Consider the following 21012-nt stretch of genomic DNA (forward strand, 5'->3'; position numbering starts at 1 on the left):
TATCTGTTGAATGATGTACTGAGATGTGCTGATTTATGCTATTTTGATATTAAAATTCTTTTCTACTTTTGTAACATATTTTATTTCCAAACTTTTGATAACGTGTATGTTGCACAGTAAAACACACAACGATTTTGGTGTTTTATTGTGCAATTGTTTAATTTGTGATCTTGAAATTGTTTGGGAGAAGTTTGTAACTAAGAGCGCTAACTGAGTTGAACCATTACACACGTTAATTAATTATCTTTAATTGGGTATCTAAACACTAATTATCCCTGCAGACTAGTGATCAGTTGATGTATACTATGTTTACTATTACTGTTAGAAGCACAAAGGAAGTTGTATTTTAGCATCTCAAAATTGCTACAACATTTCTACAGAGATTTGTAGTTGAGGAGTTGCTCTTCTGTATAAGTTTACTGTTTAAACATATCTAACTCAGGCTAGACCAAATTTAATTTAGTTTTAGTTCTTGTGAGAGAAGTTAAACAACAAGCAGTGGAAGGGTTGAAGAGCATAGAAAGCAACGCTTTACCAGGTAAACTGAAACTATGGTGCTACTGTGTATGAGGTTTCCTTGACAACAGTTGAGAGCTTTGATCAGTTCATACATCAGGAAACAGTTTGGAGTTCCACGCTGCCTCAGCAGAGCGGGACTTTATGGTAAAGGAATACTGCAGCTACCAGTCTCAGTTCTAACCAAGGAGTTTAAGTGCACCAAGGTACGACTGGAAATGACATTAGTAGATTCATGTGACAGATGCGTAAGAGAGGCAACATCTGCATTGAAAATGGGAATATAGTGGGTGGCAAAGAAAGCTGTGGAAGATGCCAAGGCTGCCCTTCGAATCGGTGATATTATGGGGCAAGTTCAGCATGGAAGAGGGGGTCTTGGTCTCAGTTCAGCTCCTCCTACATGGCACAAGGCAACCCCAGCTCAATGGAGGAAACTGGTAGTCAACGAGTTGCAAAAGCAGGAGGAAAGGATGAGGTGTGTAAAGGCCGTTTCCCAGGCCAAGCAGGTAGAATGGATGAGTGGAACAACGCAAGATCGGCTGGTAAGACCAATGGACAATGGAACAGAGCAGGATCAGTTTCCTCATCAGGTCAACGATGTTCTCCCATCACCACAGAACCTAAACCTTTGGGTGGGTGAGGATCCCTCATGTCCTTTGTGTTCATCACCAGCACCATTAAGGCAAATTTTGACAGGATGTAAGGTGGGTCTTAGCCAAGGGCGGTTTACTTGGCGCCATGACCTGGTGCTCTGATGTCTGGCTTTAGCATTGGAAGACAAGCGTAACCTGACAAATAAGTTGCCACCAGTTCCATCAAAGCATCATACACAAAAGACAATATTCCTCCATCCAGGAGAGCAACTACCAAGAAAAGATGTTAAAACCAAGCCTCGCCCAGGACAACTGGAAGTTGTTAGACTGGAAAATGCTGGGATGGAAGGTGCCCACTTGAAGACCCCAGAGATGCACCCTACAGCTCAATCCAGATGGTTGTCATGCTGATGCGCTGGGGAGACTGTGGTTGATCCCCAGAGCCAGCATTACACTTCAGCCATCAACATCAGACAGAAGGATATCCACCTTATCAGATGGAAAGCAACGCAAATGGATGGAGATGCAGATGGATCACATTAGTTTACTGTAAAGTTACGTCTTAGTTGGTGCTTATCTTGGCGAGAGCCGAGTTCAAATTAGCATGAAGTTTTAACATCTACTCTCATGTAATGGAAATCTATTGCTGAAATACACAGCTATGTACTTGCCTTTTGAAAAATCTCTTTGCCCGACTTAGACATGGTTCCAGTACACACGTCTATGGCAGACAACTAGAACAGAAGATCTACGGAACTCTGGTACTTTTTATGAATGTCCATATGGTTAAAATATTTTAATTATAAGTTTTTTTTTGTTTTTTTTACAAAAGATTGTTTACAAAATCCATAAAGCATTTACATTTTTTGTATCTGGTTAGAAACAAGTTAAAAAAAACAAAAAACTATCTGCTGATTCCATGCAAAATTGAAAGTACTGCCTCTTAAAAAGGCTCATCTGAGGGGGTGCTAAAGTCCTATTGAGCCTTACTTCAACACAACCGCCTTTCAAGTTAAGCATAGGTGAACTAGCTTAGATTTCATATAACAAATGTCTTATAATTAACTGCCTTTCAATGCAGAATCTTAAATGGGCAACGTTTAGGATGTGTAGCAGCATGGTGTACTAAATTCTGGCCCTTTTTTATGAAAGCTGCTTGAAAAAAGAAACAACATAGTTTTAAGGTACGCTTAAAGCAACTTGAAGTCTTGAAGCAACCTATTTTAATGCATGCAAATTAATTCTACATTATGTTGCATGCCAGCATTTGTGTGTCAATACAAGTGTTTCAGATAGCTTATTCACAGCTATGAGCCCATGCTTGAGGGTAACACAAAGTAATAGTTACAATATTTTATATATCAATAAACATGCAACCCTACGTAAGGAAGTCTCCTTAGAATTGTGTATAATTATAATCACAGTGTTTATAATAAGGCAGCAAATAGACACCCTCACAATCTACAGTACCACAAAAATGTTAGCATGTGTAAAATCTAACAATTAGAAAGAAATAGCAGAATTAACACTCAAGGCTTTTAGTAAATTAGTCCAGAATGTGACCTCACATCCCTGGACAATCTTTAACCTGTACCCTTTGCAATATTGTGGTGATGTCTCCTAAAATAAATAGAAACTGGAAGAAGTGTGCTCCCTCTCTCAAGTTTATTTAATGAGCAAACTCTCTGGATTATGATTTATAGGGAAATGGATTGTAGGAACATAATGAACAGTATTTATTTATTTACAGTATCAGTGAGCTTAACTTGTCTCACATACAGTTTTGAGTACAGTAAATGTGTTGCTCCTGGCACCACTTAAGCAAATGGAAATATAACATCTTGACAATTTTGAAGTCAAGGTACAACTTAATTTTCTATTAAACTGAGCAAGGATATTATTATTATTATTAGGCAATTTCCCAAGAGCCCCCTAAGCCCAACTCACAGGTTAGAATTCTATAACTTTGAAAAAGTATATAAAAAAAGGTGAACCTGGTGTGTGGAGAGAACAGAACCCCTAATATTTAATAATGATGGTCATTTGAAATCCACAATTCTTGACCTCCTTGGTAGATAATTAGTGTATAGAGTGAGACAACTATGTATGTCTGAAGTTGCAGAAATCGTAATGTTTTCCACTACCATCTTCATAATTTGGCCCCTCACCCAAATTTATTATTTCTTGTTTATCAAGGAGGAAACAGGTCAGTCCTTCTCTGCCAGTACATCATTGTCTTCAAAAAAATCAATATCCAAGTACAATCCTAATAATTTAATAGACATATACATTCTTTCAAAATGGGTCACAAATGTAGCCATGTGTATGTCACAAGTGACCAAAAATGTGCAGCTCATCAGCTACCACTTAATTATTCCCACTGTAAAAGAGGACATGAAAGTTCAGGAAGAGAGAGGAGTTGTGGGAAGTACTGGAAGGGACGAGTGGCCATTTTGTACATTATCTTGGATCAAGAAAACAAATGGGACCACATGTTAAAGAAGGAAAGAACTCAAAATACGGCTGGGGAGAAGGAAAGACTGCTACCCATTACTGAATAAAGTATTCTCTACATCAAGGAAAGTTAGTAAAACAGAATGATTCAACAAATGATTAATTTTGAGCTTGCCTGTTGCTTACATGTGATCCTTCAGTACGTTGTTGGTACAGTAGTTGTGGTTTATAGTTAATCAGTTAGGAGTATAGTATAGTGCAGAAATTAATTTTTAATGGATAAAATATTAAAGCTATCGAAAATTTTATTGCAATATTGGGATGCTGAATTGGGTTTCATTTGTGTCTGTCTCCAGGGAATCCCATTCTCTCCCTTCTGTTAGAACATCAGCCCGGGTCATCATTTAAGACACCCCGATAAGCAAGGTCCTACTTTGCAGGAGTTAAGTAGAAGCGACCAGGTCGGACGACCAAAGACCCAATTGCAGAGGGTGTTTGAGGGAACACACTGGGGAAGGGGGCAGACTAATAAGGGTGGCTCTCCTTGTTTGTCCTTTTCAGGTGTCGACATCATGGAGTGAAGGGAGAGAGGAGGAGTCCCCTGGAGGTGGATTGTGGACCTAGAGAGATTGAGCTGGCCACTGGTAATTATTTGTGATTTAAACCCCAGGACTGAGAGTTTTTTGTATCATGTTCAGAATGAGTTAAGGAGAGTTAACTTTAACCGCAGGAATCAGGACACTTTGTGGCTGTGGAAGGCCAGGTGACTATACAGCGGTATCGTGGATATATACTTTCTCCTTTATGGTTAAGTATATAACCTTAACTCGCAATTTCCTCACCTTTGAGAGTTTTGCTTGAATAACTTTAATGTTACTTTAACACAGTTTTTGCAATTAATTTACTTAGGTTTTTTTGTTTTTTTTAAATACATTTTGAAAAGTTAAGAAGCCCAGTTAACATTCCTTATTTAAATGACAGGGTAGCGCTTTTATCAAAGTGCTTTACAATGCACACAACGCATAAATCCTACTATGTTTACATTACTCTATCCTTAGGCCTATAGGCTACATTTAGGGTTACCAGATGTCAATTCACTACTGTGTTTTTCTCTACAGGTGAAAGCACACAAAAGTATGATACTGTAATATTGTTTTTCATAGTACATACACAGAAGTATGCCTATTTTATTATGGGAAGATAAGTGTACCCTTAAAGTGTATAGACATCATATTGTTGTCATATTGTTTATTACTTATTTTTTTCCCATTCAAACTACAGCAAATATAATTGTTAATTCAATCTTTGTTCTAGGATAAAAACTATACTTATGTAAGTAGGCTTTGTACTTTTCAACATTTATTTCTGTCCTCTATACCTGCCTGCCTTAACATCTATAATTAGCATTGTTAAACCATCTCCATTTCTTAATTACATCATGGCTATCTAACAATGATAAAACAGGCTTACAGTTTGACAGGTATCATACTTTTGTGTGTTTTCACCTGTATTTTGCTGTACTAGGTTATTTTTCTAAACTTGGTGTGTGAGTTTACCACATCTCTGTAAATGTGGTAACTACTATGGTGGTTAATAATAGATATGGAATAGGCTATTTATTTTATTATATTACTTTATTGTTATAAAATTGTTATTATTAAAACTTTATGATTTATGTATGTAGCGTACATTATTGAAACTTTTTTTTTAACCTGTTGTAACATTTACTAAAGTATATTTAAACATTAAAAACTTTAAAACATACAGTATATTTAAAATAAAAAGTGCGATGTCTATTTATTTCCTGTGACACCAGAAAAATGACACCAGAGGCTTTATCACAAACGAGACGGGCTCTAGATTTTAAAACCATTCCAACCAAAGTTAGCCCTAAGCGGGACTTGAACATTTCATGATTTATGTCTAGTCCTGGTGGCGTTAACTGACTTTTCCGTCTGAAAACTGCTCTCCACGTCTGCGCAAAGTTCAAGAGAATTATGGGAAATGTAGTCTTAGCTTTGAAAAAGTGATGGACTACACTGATCCTTTATCAAAAAAAAAAAAAAAAAAAAAAAAAACTGTTGCGCATCTGATTTTAAGTCTTTGTTAAAATCTTAAAATTAACCTGGTAGTTTTGGAGAACCACAAGGATGACATTTTTTGTAATGTTACTCTATGAGAAAATACAGTTTTTTCGCTGTGTAATAGTGTTTATTAGATTAACGCTTTTGTATCACAGTTAATCTAATGCATGGTATCTAATATATTATCTTAAAATCTATCATTTTGACCTGGATTGCACAGCAAATACAAATCTATTTCATGAAATTAAATTGCATTTCATCACATCTGAAAAACAATATATTTCTAGTTCTGAAGAAAACTTTACAAAAAAAGTCTACGGGCCTACTATTTCATATATTTACTATGAAGTGGGCATTTTGCCTGCAAGTTGCCCATAGTGGAAAATATATGCCAATGGATTTAAATGGAACATGTTTAATTGTTAATCCACTGTAAATGTGGCTGTTATTTTAAATTGTAAACTACTAATAAATATGCTACAAAAATGTTTTGTCCAGTAATAAACTGTATTTAAGTCAATTGAACATTTCCCCCTAATTAAGTTTCAGAGCTGAATGCTGTTTTGGTTTTTGAAATAAATAAATAAATAAATAAATAAATAAATAAATAATATATATATATATATATATATATATATATATATATATATATATATATATATATATATATATATATATATATATATAATATACTAAACTATACATGTATTTACAGTATACACACTTAACTGCTTCATATTCCTTATTAATCCCAGTAAATGTTGTGTTTCATCAGATTAACGAATGGTTGCTACTGTCCTTTAATGAATACCAGTATTAACTGTAAAACAATAGGACTACAGGCCTAAGCCCTTTTATAGATAGTGAACTTATCAGCTGGGCTGAGGGGCTGATATCATCCTATGACTCAGCGGCAGCGACAGTCATCAGTATCACCCTGTTATCCAACTTCATCAGCAGGCAATAAAAGTTGCCTCCCCTCTCAAAATCTGTCCTATTATTTGAACAGTCATCAGTTTTGTAAATGGTACGACTTTGTTCCCTTAAAAATAGAAAGAATAGGGTGACATCACCTAGTTAGTTCTGAAAGGCAGATAGAATGCATGCTGTACGTAAAGTGACAAATAAATACTTTGTCTGTTCACAAACAGTACTCCTATTTATTTAATATCTTAATTTGTGTTTTTCCATTCCTTACCTCATATTAGCAGTTTAAAATAGAATCACATCTCCACCATAAATATCCAGTTTAATTAAACCATTTGAACTTCCAGTTAGAGAAAACGGTCTTATGAGTGTATAAAATCCAAGATAAAGTCAAGGATTTTATACTAAAAAGAGTGAATAAACTTGATACGTCTTTGAGTTATAGCATTACATCAGTGTTTTGGTCTCTTTTTAAGACCCTGGGACCTCTATATATATATATATAGATATATATATATATATATATATATATATACCTAACCATATTATATATATATAATATATATATATATAAATTCAGCTATGATACACGACTAAGACGAGGTTACAAGACGAAATACACATTAACAGGAAGTCATTTGGTCATCAGCTCAGTAAAAGGCTGCTGTTTTTATGTACTAGGTACTAATATACTAATACATTACCAGATAGTCATAGTTGTAACCATGTAATTACTGCACTGAGCCACATTTTGAGTTCAGTGACAATTTAAAGAAAATAATTAGAGAATTTATTCCCACTATTTAATTAGAAAAATATAAAGTTATAATTAAGGATATACCAAGTGATGCTAGAATAATTAACTAATGACCCCATAATTACACTGCTATTACTTAAGAATTATTTAATAATAACAATATAATATAAATAACAATGTATAGATTCTGTCTATATCTTGTTTTTAAAAGAAAACCTGAGATAATCCAATCTGAAAAATTATTAACATGGACAATTAAAAAAAAAAAAAAAAAAATTAAGAATATGATATTCTTCGCATTATCAATAACTGTCTTCTTGTGAAATGAGGGGTTGTTGGCCCATAGTCCTCTGTCGTTAAATGATTATATACACAGGAAGTTTTATCATACTCTGACTGCAGGAAATATTTATTTCTTATCAGTTCATTGGAGATTGCTGTTCATAATATTTAAAACATATGCTGCAACCGGCTCAGTGCTTTGTTCCCTTTCAGTACAAAATGTAACCATTATTGTATGAATATCTATCTCCTAAGGAGCCAGAAACCTGAATAAGATATAAAAAAGCTGTCATGGCCTGCCCCCGAGTGCACAAAAGTATTGTGCTCACAGATCTCAGGTCCATTTTTCCTTTCAAGACCTCTATCTGCTATATAATTCACATTTATTGTCTTGACCTGCCCAGTTGCTATCTATAAGAAGATCGAGGCAGCACATGTACACCTGTATACTGTACACTGCATTGTTTACTTCTTGCATCAGGCCTGGGTTTTATCCCAGTGTGACATGCAAAGCCAGTCTGCCTACTGAGGACAAGCACATCAGATGCTCTTCCTGCCTGGGGCCAAGCACTCCAAGGAGATACTGCTCAACTGCAGTTTCTGTGGGTTTTGTGAAAATTTCTCTAAGCGCACACTGAAGAAACATGTCTCCCGCAGCTCTACAGAGCGCTTTGCATTCCTCACTCCTGCAAAGTGCTCTTTCCCATCACCTTCTGTAGAGAGGTGGCTGCATCCTCACCCCATGGTTCTGTGCCAAGGGAGACTGGATGACACACCTGGGAAAGCAGCCCATGCAGGAAACTGTCTTCAAGGTCTTCCTCATCCCCCTCTACTCAGTAGCTGTTCCAAATGATTGGCAGACTCAGAGCAGATGGAAAAGCTCTGGGCAGCTGCTTCCCACCAAGAATTACTATGTGAATGTTTGGCAGCACCTGCCCTGCCTGTCCCCTTGGGGCCCCAGGGAGCTAAGGATGCAGATTGGACACAGGAGGACATACTGTCACACAGGTGGGTAAACAGGAGCTGGCGTTTCTGTCTGAGGACATATAGTTCGATGGCACGTGTGTTTAACATTAGAACTGTCATGCGGGTCACTGTGACCCATTTTGAATTTAAAATGTTATTCTTTCGTTGTAAGTCATATGTATATATCCGTTTTTGACTTTTCCTAAATATGTGAATTAAATATCCTGATGACGTTTGATAGCATGAATCAACTGCATAAACCAGCAGCAAACTGGTCCCCTAGGCCCCAGCAGCCTCAAAGACCAGCACAGCCGGCTGCGCCTACTGCCAGAGTTGGTGGTTAGAACAGTCCTGTGGCTGCTTGCTACTGAGGCTTTAATAGATTCAGTTGCCCAGAACTGACAGAAGCCTCAGGCCAAGCCACAAGCCGAGCAGCAGCCCTAGGAATTTGCTTCTGCAGGCCCAGGGCCCCTTTTCAAAGAGCCATCTGAAGTATTGACGTCATTGCACCAGGAACATCTGGGTGCTTACTACCGTTCAGACCAGTTACTCACTGCAGTTCAAGCACAGTCCCCCTCCCTTTCGGGGTGTGACAGTAACATCAGTCTCAGACCCCCTCCAGTTGAAGGAAGGGTTCTACTCCAGGCATTTCCTAGTACCCAAGCGGTAGGGTGGTCTCAGACCGATCCTCAGATCAACCTGTATCTGAGCCGAAGGAGATTTGAAATGCTATCGATGCAACAGCTGTTTCAGTCAATCAGGCAAGGCGACAGGTTCACCACGGTGGACCTCAAAGACACCCATTTCCATATCCCCATAAAACCAGTGCACAGGAAGTACCTGTGGTTTGCTTGCCATTTGGCCTCTCCTTAGCTCTCTGTGTCTTTGCAAAGGGCATGGAAGCTATCCTGGCTACATTGAGGCATAAGATTGCTCGGTTAATGGGACGACTGTCTCTTTTGTGCCCAGTTTTCAACACAGGTAGAGGCCCACACAGAACTTGTCACCAGCCACCTTCAATGGTAGGGCCTTACGATGAATCATCCGCCTGTTTAGAGCTCTTTCAGCTCAGAGATATATCTATATATCTATATATATATATTATAATATATATATATATATATATATATATATATATATATATAATATATAGAAAACAATTGAGTGCAAACAGCCAATCAGCTTCCAGATCTAGCGGGCTTCTATTTTGCATAGATGCCCGCTGGAACTTTTAAATGCTTAAATGTGTATTTAATTTTAAATTAATCCGCGCATAAAGACATTCTAAATTTACAAGTAATCTGATAACATAAAAAGCTACTTAAGCATACTTTCTGATACTGGTCTTGAGACAAGCGAAATCATATGTCTGTGACAGGACATTGTAATGAAGGCTCAATTCGCAGCTGCCTACGGCTCGGGTCGCATAACTCCAGTTGCGGTAATCTACCACATGGTAGAGCCCGCATTGATGGCCTCTATCGCTTAAATATATCATGGCTTAGAAAAATAACAACCTCTGATTGATTAAACAGCATCACATGACCATGCGTGTATAAAGCTGTGACAGGGTCTTGCTCGTGTCACGTGTGTGGGTAGCCAGTGATTAAGCATACAGAGAGTCAACCAGACTTGGAGTTGAAACGTCGGCACAGGCGCGCAGGATTTATTAATTAACAAAAGAAAGTAAATCAAGTTGGTCATGTCATACTACCAATAATGGCAATGCACAGAGGACTAATACAGCAAGCTATACAAAAATGCAAAATAAAACACAGTACAAAAAACTACGAATAAAAGGTGCTGTAAAAATGACTAGTGCTACTCCACTAAACAGGAGGTCCGGCTGGAATCCAATTCTCTCTACTGTAGACTGTTGTTGCCTGAAACTAAGCTCAGTTCCTACCCCGTCCCGGTATACACACAACCGCCGGTGGCTGCAGTTTCTTCTTGCATGAATACTGGAACCCTGACCCTGCTTAACCCATGCAGTAGTCAGCAGTCTCCCGTTCTCTCCAGCGGAATTCCAGACCTCCGTAGCGCTGAGACTCATGGCCTTGCAGCAGCCCCGAGCCATCTCCCATATTTTTAAGCTGACGGACACTCGGTCAAGACCCGCCCACCTGCTGATTGAGGATGAGTAGAGCCAATCACTTGCTGCCCTTCCCCTCAACCAAGCCTAGCAGGTAGCAAGTCTCAATCAAGCGCCCGTCTGTAAACAATAATTCAATTACACAATCAATACCAATACTAATTACCTATTGTGCAGGGCAATCGTCCTGCCACAAAAGCATATACCATGGTTTGCATACTATTGAGCTGTTTCAATGAATAAATCACTTCCCACTGCTACATTTTAAATTCCATTACACAATGCCATTTTATTTGTTTAGTTACAAAACCACTGCCAAAATGAGTGACATTCCACCTGTTTCCTTTAATATATTTGGTCCAACACCAACTTTCAAGTGAAGACAGCAGTTCACCTGAAAAAATAAGATAAAAACTGCACCAGCAACTGTCAAGAGTAGACACATAATGAGTACATGACAGCTAAATGAACTAGAAAAAAAAGAGATTGAAAAAAACACAAAAAATACAGCATGGGCTGTTAATTTACTTCAAGAATGACAAAGAAAAAATACGGACATTAATTTTAAGGAAATAAGTCCAAAAAATCTCAACAACATTAAAGGAATTGTATGCCAGTGCAAGAAATTCAACTAGCGACCAGTGTTCAGTTTCTAGTTTTATAATGCTGACAGCTGGACTAAACAGATATTTTAACAGTAAAAGTTTTAACATCTCTGCTGACAGCGACTTTACAACCAGCAATAATGTATTCCTGTCAGTCATGCAAACTTTTAGAAAAGCAGGTAAAGACAGTCAGACGTGGACTGACAACTAACAAAAACATCTTTTGAGATCCGAAATGATGAAAACTGACAAATACGTGTGCCTCGCTGTGACAGAGTGAATGAATCCGAATCAACAATCCCTCCCTCGACCTGTGAGAGCACTGTACAACAGGAACTGCACGCTTTGTACTGATTGGTTGGGCAGTTCATTCCTGGGGCAGTCGGAAGCCGGCCATTCAGGAAAGGGATAGTGTCACAGAACAAGGAGTCATCGTCATGTTTCAGTCATGAATTGGAGGAGACGTGATTGAACTAGTTATCAGAGGGGGTGGGGCTGAGGATACTTTAGGACAGTGTTCTTCACTAATTTTCAGAGGGGGGCCACTTTCCCCAATAAGACATCAGTGTGGCCTTTTTCACAATTATGAATTGTCGGGGGCCCATGTCAGGGGCCGCACTAAAGTCCACCAGGGGTCGCCAGTGGCCCGCGGGCCTTGCAATGAAGAACACTACTTTAGGGGAACGTGACGCCATAATCGGTTCCCTTAATGTGGTTGATGGGAGGAAATGAGGACTGTTCGGAACCTGAGTTGAGTGTTGGTTTTGTTCAAACGTGTGTGTTTTGTCTTCGCCAGACTGATTGTTGGGTAGAGCCAGCTTTATTATTTAAACCCATCAGGAGACTATGCTCAGGAAATTAAAGAACTTGAACTTTGACCTCTGTGTCTGTCCTTGTCTGGAGCACCTGCATCACCCTTTCACTAAGCACTGCAATGTTCACACTCGCATATAACGAAGACCTGGTCTTAAATTCTCACAGAGTATTTCCCGTAGCCCAACCCTCAGACGTGAATCCCTGCCCCCGTTTATCTTAAAAAAAAAAAACAAAAAAAAACCCAGGATCATTTAAAAGAATTAATCCAAAACTATTTGATCAACAGGTCTTACAAGTATTTCTTACTCATTTTGTTTTTCTGTTTCAGTAACAAACTAGGAAATTACATAAAAGTACATTTAACTAAAACTGTAATCCTCAAACAAAGCAAATACACTGTGTCAAGTTTACACAGCAGTCAACTTGTTTACAGTTGCCCATTATACATGCACACACACAGCACTAGCAACAGCCAGGGAAAGGAAGGACAGACATATGCAGAAGTAATGCTCCTGTTATGCTGCTCTCCATATACTGTATGTAAATATTTTCACTTGTAATAATTGCAATGAAAATAAATGTCCATAATTTATAGTAAAGTTGTATTTTGCATTGTTTTCACTACAGAACTGCCTCAGGCTGAAGTCAAGGAGCTCAGCTTTTAAGCCCCAACAAGAACACAAACTCACCTCAAGATCCTGCTTCAGCCTCTGCTCTCCTGTCTTCCTCAGTGTCATTTGAAACTCCATCCAGACCATTCATATTATCAGCTTGTGCTCAGTCCTCTAGTTTTGAGATGCCACTTTTGATGCACAAATTCACAGCAAACAGACATGTGCAATTTATTTAATAGGTAAACAATAATTTAAAGTAAATTAATAGTGAGATTTTATTACACTGTGGATGTATACACAATAAAAGTGTTTCTTGTTTTGTCTTAATTTAAAATGTGGCATGGCGCATATCATGAGAACTGCACAGCCTGTTGTGGTTTATACCTTACATATATAACATTATCTAACAACTGGGCACAAAATACATTACTCCAGTAATGAGCAGGTGAAGTGGAACAAAGTTTTGCCAGTTAAGGAAATATTATTTGAACATATGCTTCTGTGGTGGAATACATCGAATTTCCAAAAAGCCATGGCTAATTTACATTAACATAATTTTCAGCTTTTACATAAACTTCCACTTTTACATTCTTAACTTCCTGTTTTCCTTTCCAAGTTTCACTGTTATTTGTTGTCTACAGTCAATGTTTTGTCATGCATTGAAAATGACTTTTGAAGCTTTGTCTATCTGACTAAAGTTTAGTTCTACTTAATATACCAGTACAGCTGGATAATCAAAGGGTTTATATGATATGTTGCATGTCTTTGTACTACATGCATACAGTTAAAAAACAACTGGCATCCACCTGTTGATGAATATTAGGTTATTTTGAAATTAAGGCAGACAGCGGTACAGAGCTCCGGGGGGATGGTGGTAACCAATTATGTCTGACTGAGATATATCACATAGTACTACATCTAATCTGAAGTACCACCTGTGTGCGAAACACACTTTCACGCCTCAAAATACACTTTTAGCAACAACACAACAACAAATGAAACCTGGCAGTTTCAACAGAGTACACTTTTAGAAATTCAGGATCATTGCAAACCCCTGAATCAAGCTATATAATATATATATATATATATATATATATATATATATATATATATATATATATATATATATATAGAGAGAGAGAGAGAGAGAGAGAGAGAGAGAGAGAGACTTTTGACTTTTAAGATCCTTTATTTAAATATTCCAAATAAAATCCATTAAAATTCAAATAAAGGTAAAACACAACAAAAGTTAAGATTCCTACTGCCTCAGCAGAATTTAAAAAATCCTAAAATACATTGTGTTCTCCTGAAAAACAGATTTTAAACAAAATAAAAGGATCATTAAAAAATCAATATTCAACAGTGTTTTTTTCTTTGTTGAAAACAGATTAAAGCCAAAATAAAACACTGTAAAAAAATTTTTTAATAAAATTAGAACAAAAACTGGAACTCCCCCTCCTCACTCACAGCACACAAGGCATCTCCCACACACCACCTCTCCTGAAAGTCCTCCAGGTTACTGACCAGTTTAAAATACTCAAACTCTACTCTGATCTGGCTGACCACGAGCACCCTGAACTGAACCACTAAACTGGTCAGTCCAGAACCAGAGAGTTGATTTTTCCTTGTCTTTAAAATAGCCAATTTTGCCTGTCCAATTAAAAAATTTATAAGAACACACCTGTTTTTCATTTAAAAACTGTATAGAACCCCAAAAATAAAAAGCTCCTTACTAAAAACAACCCCTAAATTATTCAGGATTCCCTGCAGTAAATTAAAAAGTGGCCGCAGCCTCTCACACTCACTGTAGGCATGAAAGAGAGTTTCCTCTGCTGAGCAAAAAGCGCACTGCTCACTGATGCTGGGGTCCACTCTATGGAGAAACCTGCCTGTGGACACAATGCAGTGTAGAATCTTCCACTGCAGGTCCCCCACTCTCTTGGTGAGAGGCGGCTTGTACAGCACCCTCCACACCGGCCTGTGCCCCTCCTCTACAGCCAAGTAAGCTCGCCACAGAGTCTACAAGACCCCTTAGCCTACTATATTCTGTGCCTTTAACACACAATTTGTATATATGTTTTCCATTCATTGTGTGAAAGATAATTTCCTCCACATTCTGCAATTTAAGCAAAGTCCCTCCATTCTCTCCACCCCCCTCACCTTCCTCACCTACTGCTGGTGACACGATCATCCCTGGAAATAAGGAAAGCTGTCTCTGCTCTGTGCCTCTGGACAACTCCTCCCTCAGGACTGCCTTGAGCCGCGGGGAGAGGCAGCCCCTCAACTCACCCATCAGTCTTTCTGCAAGCCTCTCTGAGTGCCAGCCTAGCTGTGCAGTTAGCTGGGAGGCAGTTAGCCAGCAGGAGAGCTCAAGGTTTAACAGGTGGACCATCCTGGTTACACCTGCTTTTAAAAAACTGGCACAGAGCGTCATCGACTGGAGGAACTTAACTGGAAAGAGTGGATTAAAAAATAGGGGCTCCTCAAACAGGTCCTGCCCTGTCAAGGACTCCACATCCCTTTCCACCCTCACCAGCTGCCAGGCTTTTAAAATACTTTGATAAAAAGGAGGAAGTCCTGCTTTACTAAAACTGGTGTTCTCAATTAAAAACAGGTGTTTTCCTAACCCCAGCCCCCCAAATCTATTGAGAAGGAAACAGGCCAGCCTCTTCCAATGAGCCTCCTCCTCAGTGTACAGGAGTCTCTGAACCGCCTGCAGTCTGAAGGCTGCCACCCTGCTGGCAATGCTGACTAGCCCCTGCCCCCCCTCATCACTAGGGAGGTAGAGGACTGCCGGCCTCAAACTGTGTCTCCCGCTCCAAAAGAACTCCAGCAACACTCTCTGGATCTCCTTCACCAGGCCCTGGGGTGGGTCCAGGCATACCAGCTTGTGCCACAAGCTAGAGGCCACCAGATTATTAATAACAAGCACCCGGCCCTTGAAGGACAGTTGAGCCAGCAGTCCCTTCCACCTCTGCAGCCGCCCCCTCACCCTGTCCAACAAACCCTCCCAGTTCTTTTTCATGTAGTTTTCTGTTCCGAGGTGCACCCCCAACACTTTAATACCTGTTCTGTTCCATTTCAGCCCCTCAGGCAGGAAAGGAGGGGTGCCCTCATCCCAGCTGCCTGACAGGAAGGTGTCACATTTTGTCCAGTTTACTCTGGCAGAAGATGCTCTCTGGAACTCATTTAGAGTCTGCTGCAGTGCTTGGACATCTGCATCCCCACTCACAAACACAGTCACATCGTCTGCGTAGGCAGACACCTTCACTGTGGCAGAGGAGGGTGTGGAGGGCGAGGAGGGCACTGTCCATCCAGCTAACCTGACCCTCAGCAGGTGCAGCAGAGGCGCTATAACCAGTGAATACAGCATACCAGACAGGGCACAGCCCTGCCTTATACCCCTGCACACTGGGAAGGGCTGACTCAGCCCATTGTTGATCTTTAAAATATTAAAAATGTTGGAATATAAAAGCCAAATATAAGAAATAAAACCAGGATCGAATCCGAAGGCTTCCAGTGTATGAAAGAGGTAGGTGTGGTCGACTCTGTCGAAAGCCTTCTCTTGATCCAGGGAGACCATTCCTACATTAAAATCACAAATATCACTTACAGTTAAAAAATCTCTAATAAAAAATAAGTTATAAAAAATAGAGCGACCCGGTATACAATATGTTTGATCCATATGTATTACGGTTCCAATAACACTTTTTAATCTATTAGCGATTGTTTTGGATAAAATCTTTAAATCAGAACATAAAATTGACACAGGTCTCCAATTCTTAAGCTGGCAAAGTTCTCCCTTCTTGGGCAGCAGTGTAACCACTGCCTTACGGCAGCTAAGAGGCAGTTCCTTGTGGCTGAGGCTCTCTCTCAGAACCTGGAGCAAATCCTCCCCCATTATATCCCAGAAATTATTATAAAATTCTGCTGGCAGTCCATCGATCCCGGGAACCTTTTCGCTGGAGAGCTGCGGTGCATCCAGCTGAATCTGCTCCTTCTCACAGAGGCTGGGTAACCCCTGGAGCAGCCACTCAGCGTCCTCTATGTTGCACAGTTCTTTATTATAAAGTTCCTTGTAAAAACGCACCGCCTCTCTGCTGATTTCCTCCCGGGTGTGCAGTTCTTTCCCACCAGGAGTCCTGATACAGCACAGCTGTCTACTGTCCGCTCTCTTCCTTTCCAGGTTGAAGAAGAAACTAGTGGGGGCATCCATGTCTCTCAACTCCATGAATCTGGAACGCACAATCGCCCCCTTCACTCTTTCCTTCAGCAAGCTCCCCAGCGTGATTTTCTGCTCTTTTAGGTTCTCCAGGGTCTGTTCTTTAAATTCTGAATTTAAACTTTCCTCTAGGAGGAGGACTTTGGACTCCAGTTCTCTCACGGCTGTGTTCAGTGACCTGATTGCATTTATAGTATGTTGTTGACAAAAACATTTAATTTGTATTTTGCCAATGTCCCACCACTGTCTTAAATCTTTATACTGTGCTTTTTCTTTTTTCCAAATTATCCAAAAAAGTTTGAATTGTTGCTTAAATTTTACATCTTGTAATAATTTTACATTGAAATGCCAGTAAGATGCTCTGTGGAGTTCTGATTGAATTATTACTGTAATTAATAGATAGTGGTGGTCAGAGAGACTACTGGGGATGATTCTTGCTTTGATAAATTTATTTAAATCGTTTTTAGAAGTATAAAACCGGTCTAGTCTTGCTCTATATACACAGTCTGTGTGATACTGAGACCAGGTGTATTGTCTTGAACTGGGGTGCAGGCATCTCCATATGTCAACCAGGTCACTGGACTCTAACAATGCAGCCAACTCTCTGGAGGACTGAGGGTGTGGTTCATCATTATTTCTATCAATATTAAAATTAACAGTACAATTAAAATCTCCTCCTAGTACCACCACATCATTATTATTAATATTAAAAAGAGCTTGCTTCAATTTCTTAAAAAATAAAATTAATTCCCCCCCTCTATTGGGGGCATAAATATTAATAAAAACATACACTGTACTGCCCAGCCTAGCTCTTACTTTTAAAATCCTCCCTTTCTCGATTTCATCCATATCTAGTAAAACTGCCCCCAGGCTGGGTTTAAAAAGCACGGCTACTCCTGCACTAGTACTAGTGCTGTGACTCATCACGCACAGCCCCTTCCACTCCTCTTGCCACGCCTCCTCATTCTCCTGATCCGAGTGCGTTTCCTGCAGAAACACCACCCCCGCCTGCTTCTGCTCTAAAAACTCGACTAGCTGCACCCTCTTAAAAGACTGTCTGCAGCCGTTTAGATTAAAAGAAACAAAAACGCACCTTTCCATCATAGCTAAAAAAACTAACAGACTAAAACAAGTAATAAAAGAAGTTTCATAAAACACAGCCATTTTTAAACAAGAGATTTTAAACCACTGTTAAGATCCTTTTTAATTTTCTGAACAATTTTTTTTAATCTATAACATTTTGGCTAATCAAATTCTTCTATTGTGGCTTTCCTTGTTATAACGTGAGCGGAGTGGAGAAATAACCTTAGATCAGGGAAAAAACTCTCTACTTCTACTCCCCTTTTCCCTTTTGTTTCTATCATAAAATCATTTACCTGCTCAAGCGTGTATAACTTTTTCTTAGTGACGGGTTGGCTATCAGGGATGTTTGAGATAAACGAGTAGTCAGAGAGCTCCCCCTCCATCTCTTCCGCGCTGTGCTCGCCCCCGAGAATCCGCTCCTCCGCAGCTCCCTCCGACTCCTCGATACCGGTCTCTGCCACAGCTGTCACTATTTCAAGTGGCTGAAATTCAGCAAGTGGAGAGTCTTGCACTGTCCCCGGCTCACCCTCCTTTGTGTTCTCTTCCTCCGTGTTGGGAGGGACTGATGCCCCGTCTGGAGCCCGCAGTCTCCCTGTCTGCACGGGTTCGGAGTTCTGCACTGGCTGCGCTCTGCCATCCGGCAGCTCTGCAGCCTTCCGTTGAAATCGTGTCTTTTTTGCTACTACCTTGAATGATTCTTCACCATTCTCAGTAGTAGCTGTATTATCCTCCGAACCCGTCAGTGACAGACTGTGGCTGGGTCTCTTTGTGCAAGGCCATGGTGTTGGTGGTTCTGCTCCGGTTTCCTTCTGGATCGCCTCCTCCTCGGTCAGCACAGGCTCCCTCTGCGGCTGCGGTGCAGGAGCCGACTCTTCCTTCCGCTCACCCCCAGCACCCTCGACTTCCTCCCCGCCAGCATCGCCCTGATCCTGCCCTGTCTCCACTCTAGCCTCCTTTCTCGGGCAGGCTTTCCTCTTGTGTCCCTGTTCTCCACAGTAAAAACACCTCATCGTCTCCGAACTGACAAAAACCACACAATTCATCCTTTCCACGTTAAAATTCCAGGCAACATTAATGACTTGACTAGGATCATTTAATAAGACAAACGCCTGCCTTCTAAATGAAATGACGTACCTAACACTGTTATTTTTGCACAGCAGCAGGATTCCCTTAATCGGGGACATCAGTTTACCAAACCGAGCTAAACTCTTTTCTAATTGCTAATTTTTTTAAAACGGAGGCACATTAGAAATAATAACTTTCGTTACCGAGGTTATCAGAGGGGAAACCTGAACAAATTCACCCATAACGGGATCTCCAAACACACACCACCACCCTACAAACAAACAAACAAACACACACACCAATAACCTACGAACAAACAAACCCAAAAAGAACAACTAAGTAACTATCAAAACTAATTAAATAAATAAAGTTTTAAATTTCCCGGTCCTACCGCACCGACGTTCCACCTCTCTGCAAGCCCTTCCCACAATCCTCCATGAGAGAGAGAGAGAGAGAGAGAGAGAGAGAGAGAGAGAGAGAGAGAGAGAGAGAGAGAGAGAGAGAGAGAGAGAGAGAGAGAGAATTGTGCAAAAGTTTTAGGCAGGTGTGAAAAAATGCTGTAAAGTAAGAATGCTTTCAAAAATAGACATGTTAACAGTTTATATTTATCAATTAACAAAATGCAAAGTGAGTGAACAGAAGAAAAATCTACATCAAATCAATATTTGGTGTGACTACCCTTTGCTTTCAAAACAGCATCAATTCTTCTAGGTACACTTGCACACAGTTTGAAGGAACTCGGCAGGTAGGTTGGCCCAAACATCTTGGAGAACTAACCACAGTTCTTCTGTGGATTTAGGCAGCCTCAGTTGCTTCTCTCTCTTCATGTAATCCCAGACAGACTCGATGATGTTGAGATCAGAGCTCTGTGTGGGCCATACCATCACTTCCAGGACTCCTTGTTCTTCTTTACGCTGAAGATAGTTCTTAATGACTTTTGCTGTATGTTTGGGGTCGTTGTCATGCTGCAGAATAAATTTGTGGCCAATCAGATGCCTCCCTGATGGTACTGCATGATGGATAAGTATCTGCCTGTACTTCTCAGCATTGAGGAGTACATTAATTCTGACCAAATCCCCAACTCCATTTTCAGAAATGCTGCCCCAGATTTTTCAAGGAACCTCCACCATGCTTCACTGTTGCCTGCAGACATTCATTCGTGTACCACTCTCAGCCCTTCGGCGAACAAACTGCCTTCTGTTACAGCCAAATATTTCAAATTTTGACTCGGTCCAGAGCACCTACTGCCATTTTTCTGCACCCCAGTTCCTGTGTTTTCGTGCATAGTTGAGTCGCTTGGCCTTGTTTCCACATTGGAGGTATGGGTTTTTTGGCCGCGAGTCTTCCATGAAGGCCATTTCTAACCAGACTTCTCCGGACAGTAGATGGGTGTACCAGGGTCCCACTGTTTTCTGCCAATTCTGAGCTGATGGCATTGCTGGACATCTTCTGATTGCGAAGGGAAGTAAGCATGATGTGTCTTTCATCTGCTGCATTAAGGTTCCTTGGCTGACCATTGCGTCTACGGTCATTTGTATCTGTATTTGTCTATTTGTACAATTTAACCCTGGATTCTAAGGGAAATATAGTTCAGTGTCCCTTGCCTACTGAACTACACTTTCCAGGAAGCAATACAGGCCTGCTTGAATACTTACCAGACTTGATTAGGCACCTGTTAGCAATTAATATTTGTATTTAAATTGGGCTGAAGCAACAAGGGCGGGGTTCTTTGACAAGGTCAGTCCTGCACACAGAGCTGGTGTGTTGCTACAACTACAAAAACAGGTACTATTTCTGTTGCTATTTTGAAGCAATTGTATAAAGTGTTTTGAGTTGGCAAACGGCAAGCTGTCTGATAATATAGTTTAGTTTCTTGATGAAGTGTAGTTTAGCCCTCCACGTGGAGATAGGCTTTTGTTTGTTTTATTTTGTTTAC

Source organism: Polyodon spathula, chromosome 6, assembly GCF_017654505.1.
Source record: "Polyodon spathula isolate WHYD16114869_AA chromosome 6, ASM1765450v1, whole genome shotgun sequence".
NCBI classification, from domain to species: domain Eukaryota; kingdom Metazoa; phylum Chordata; class Actinopteri; order Acipenseriformes; family Polyodontidae; genus Polyodon; species Polyodon spathula.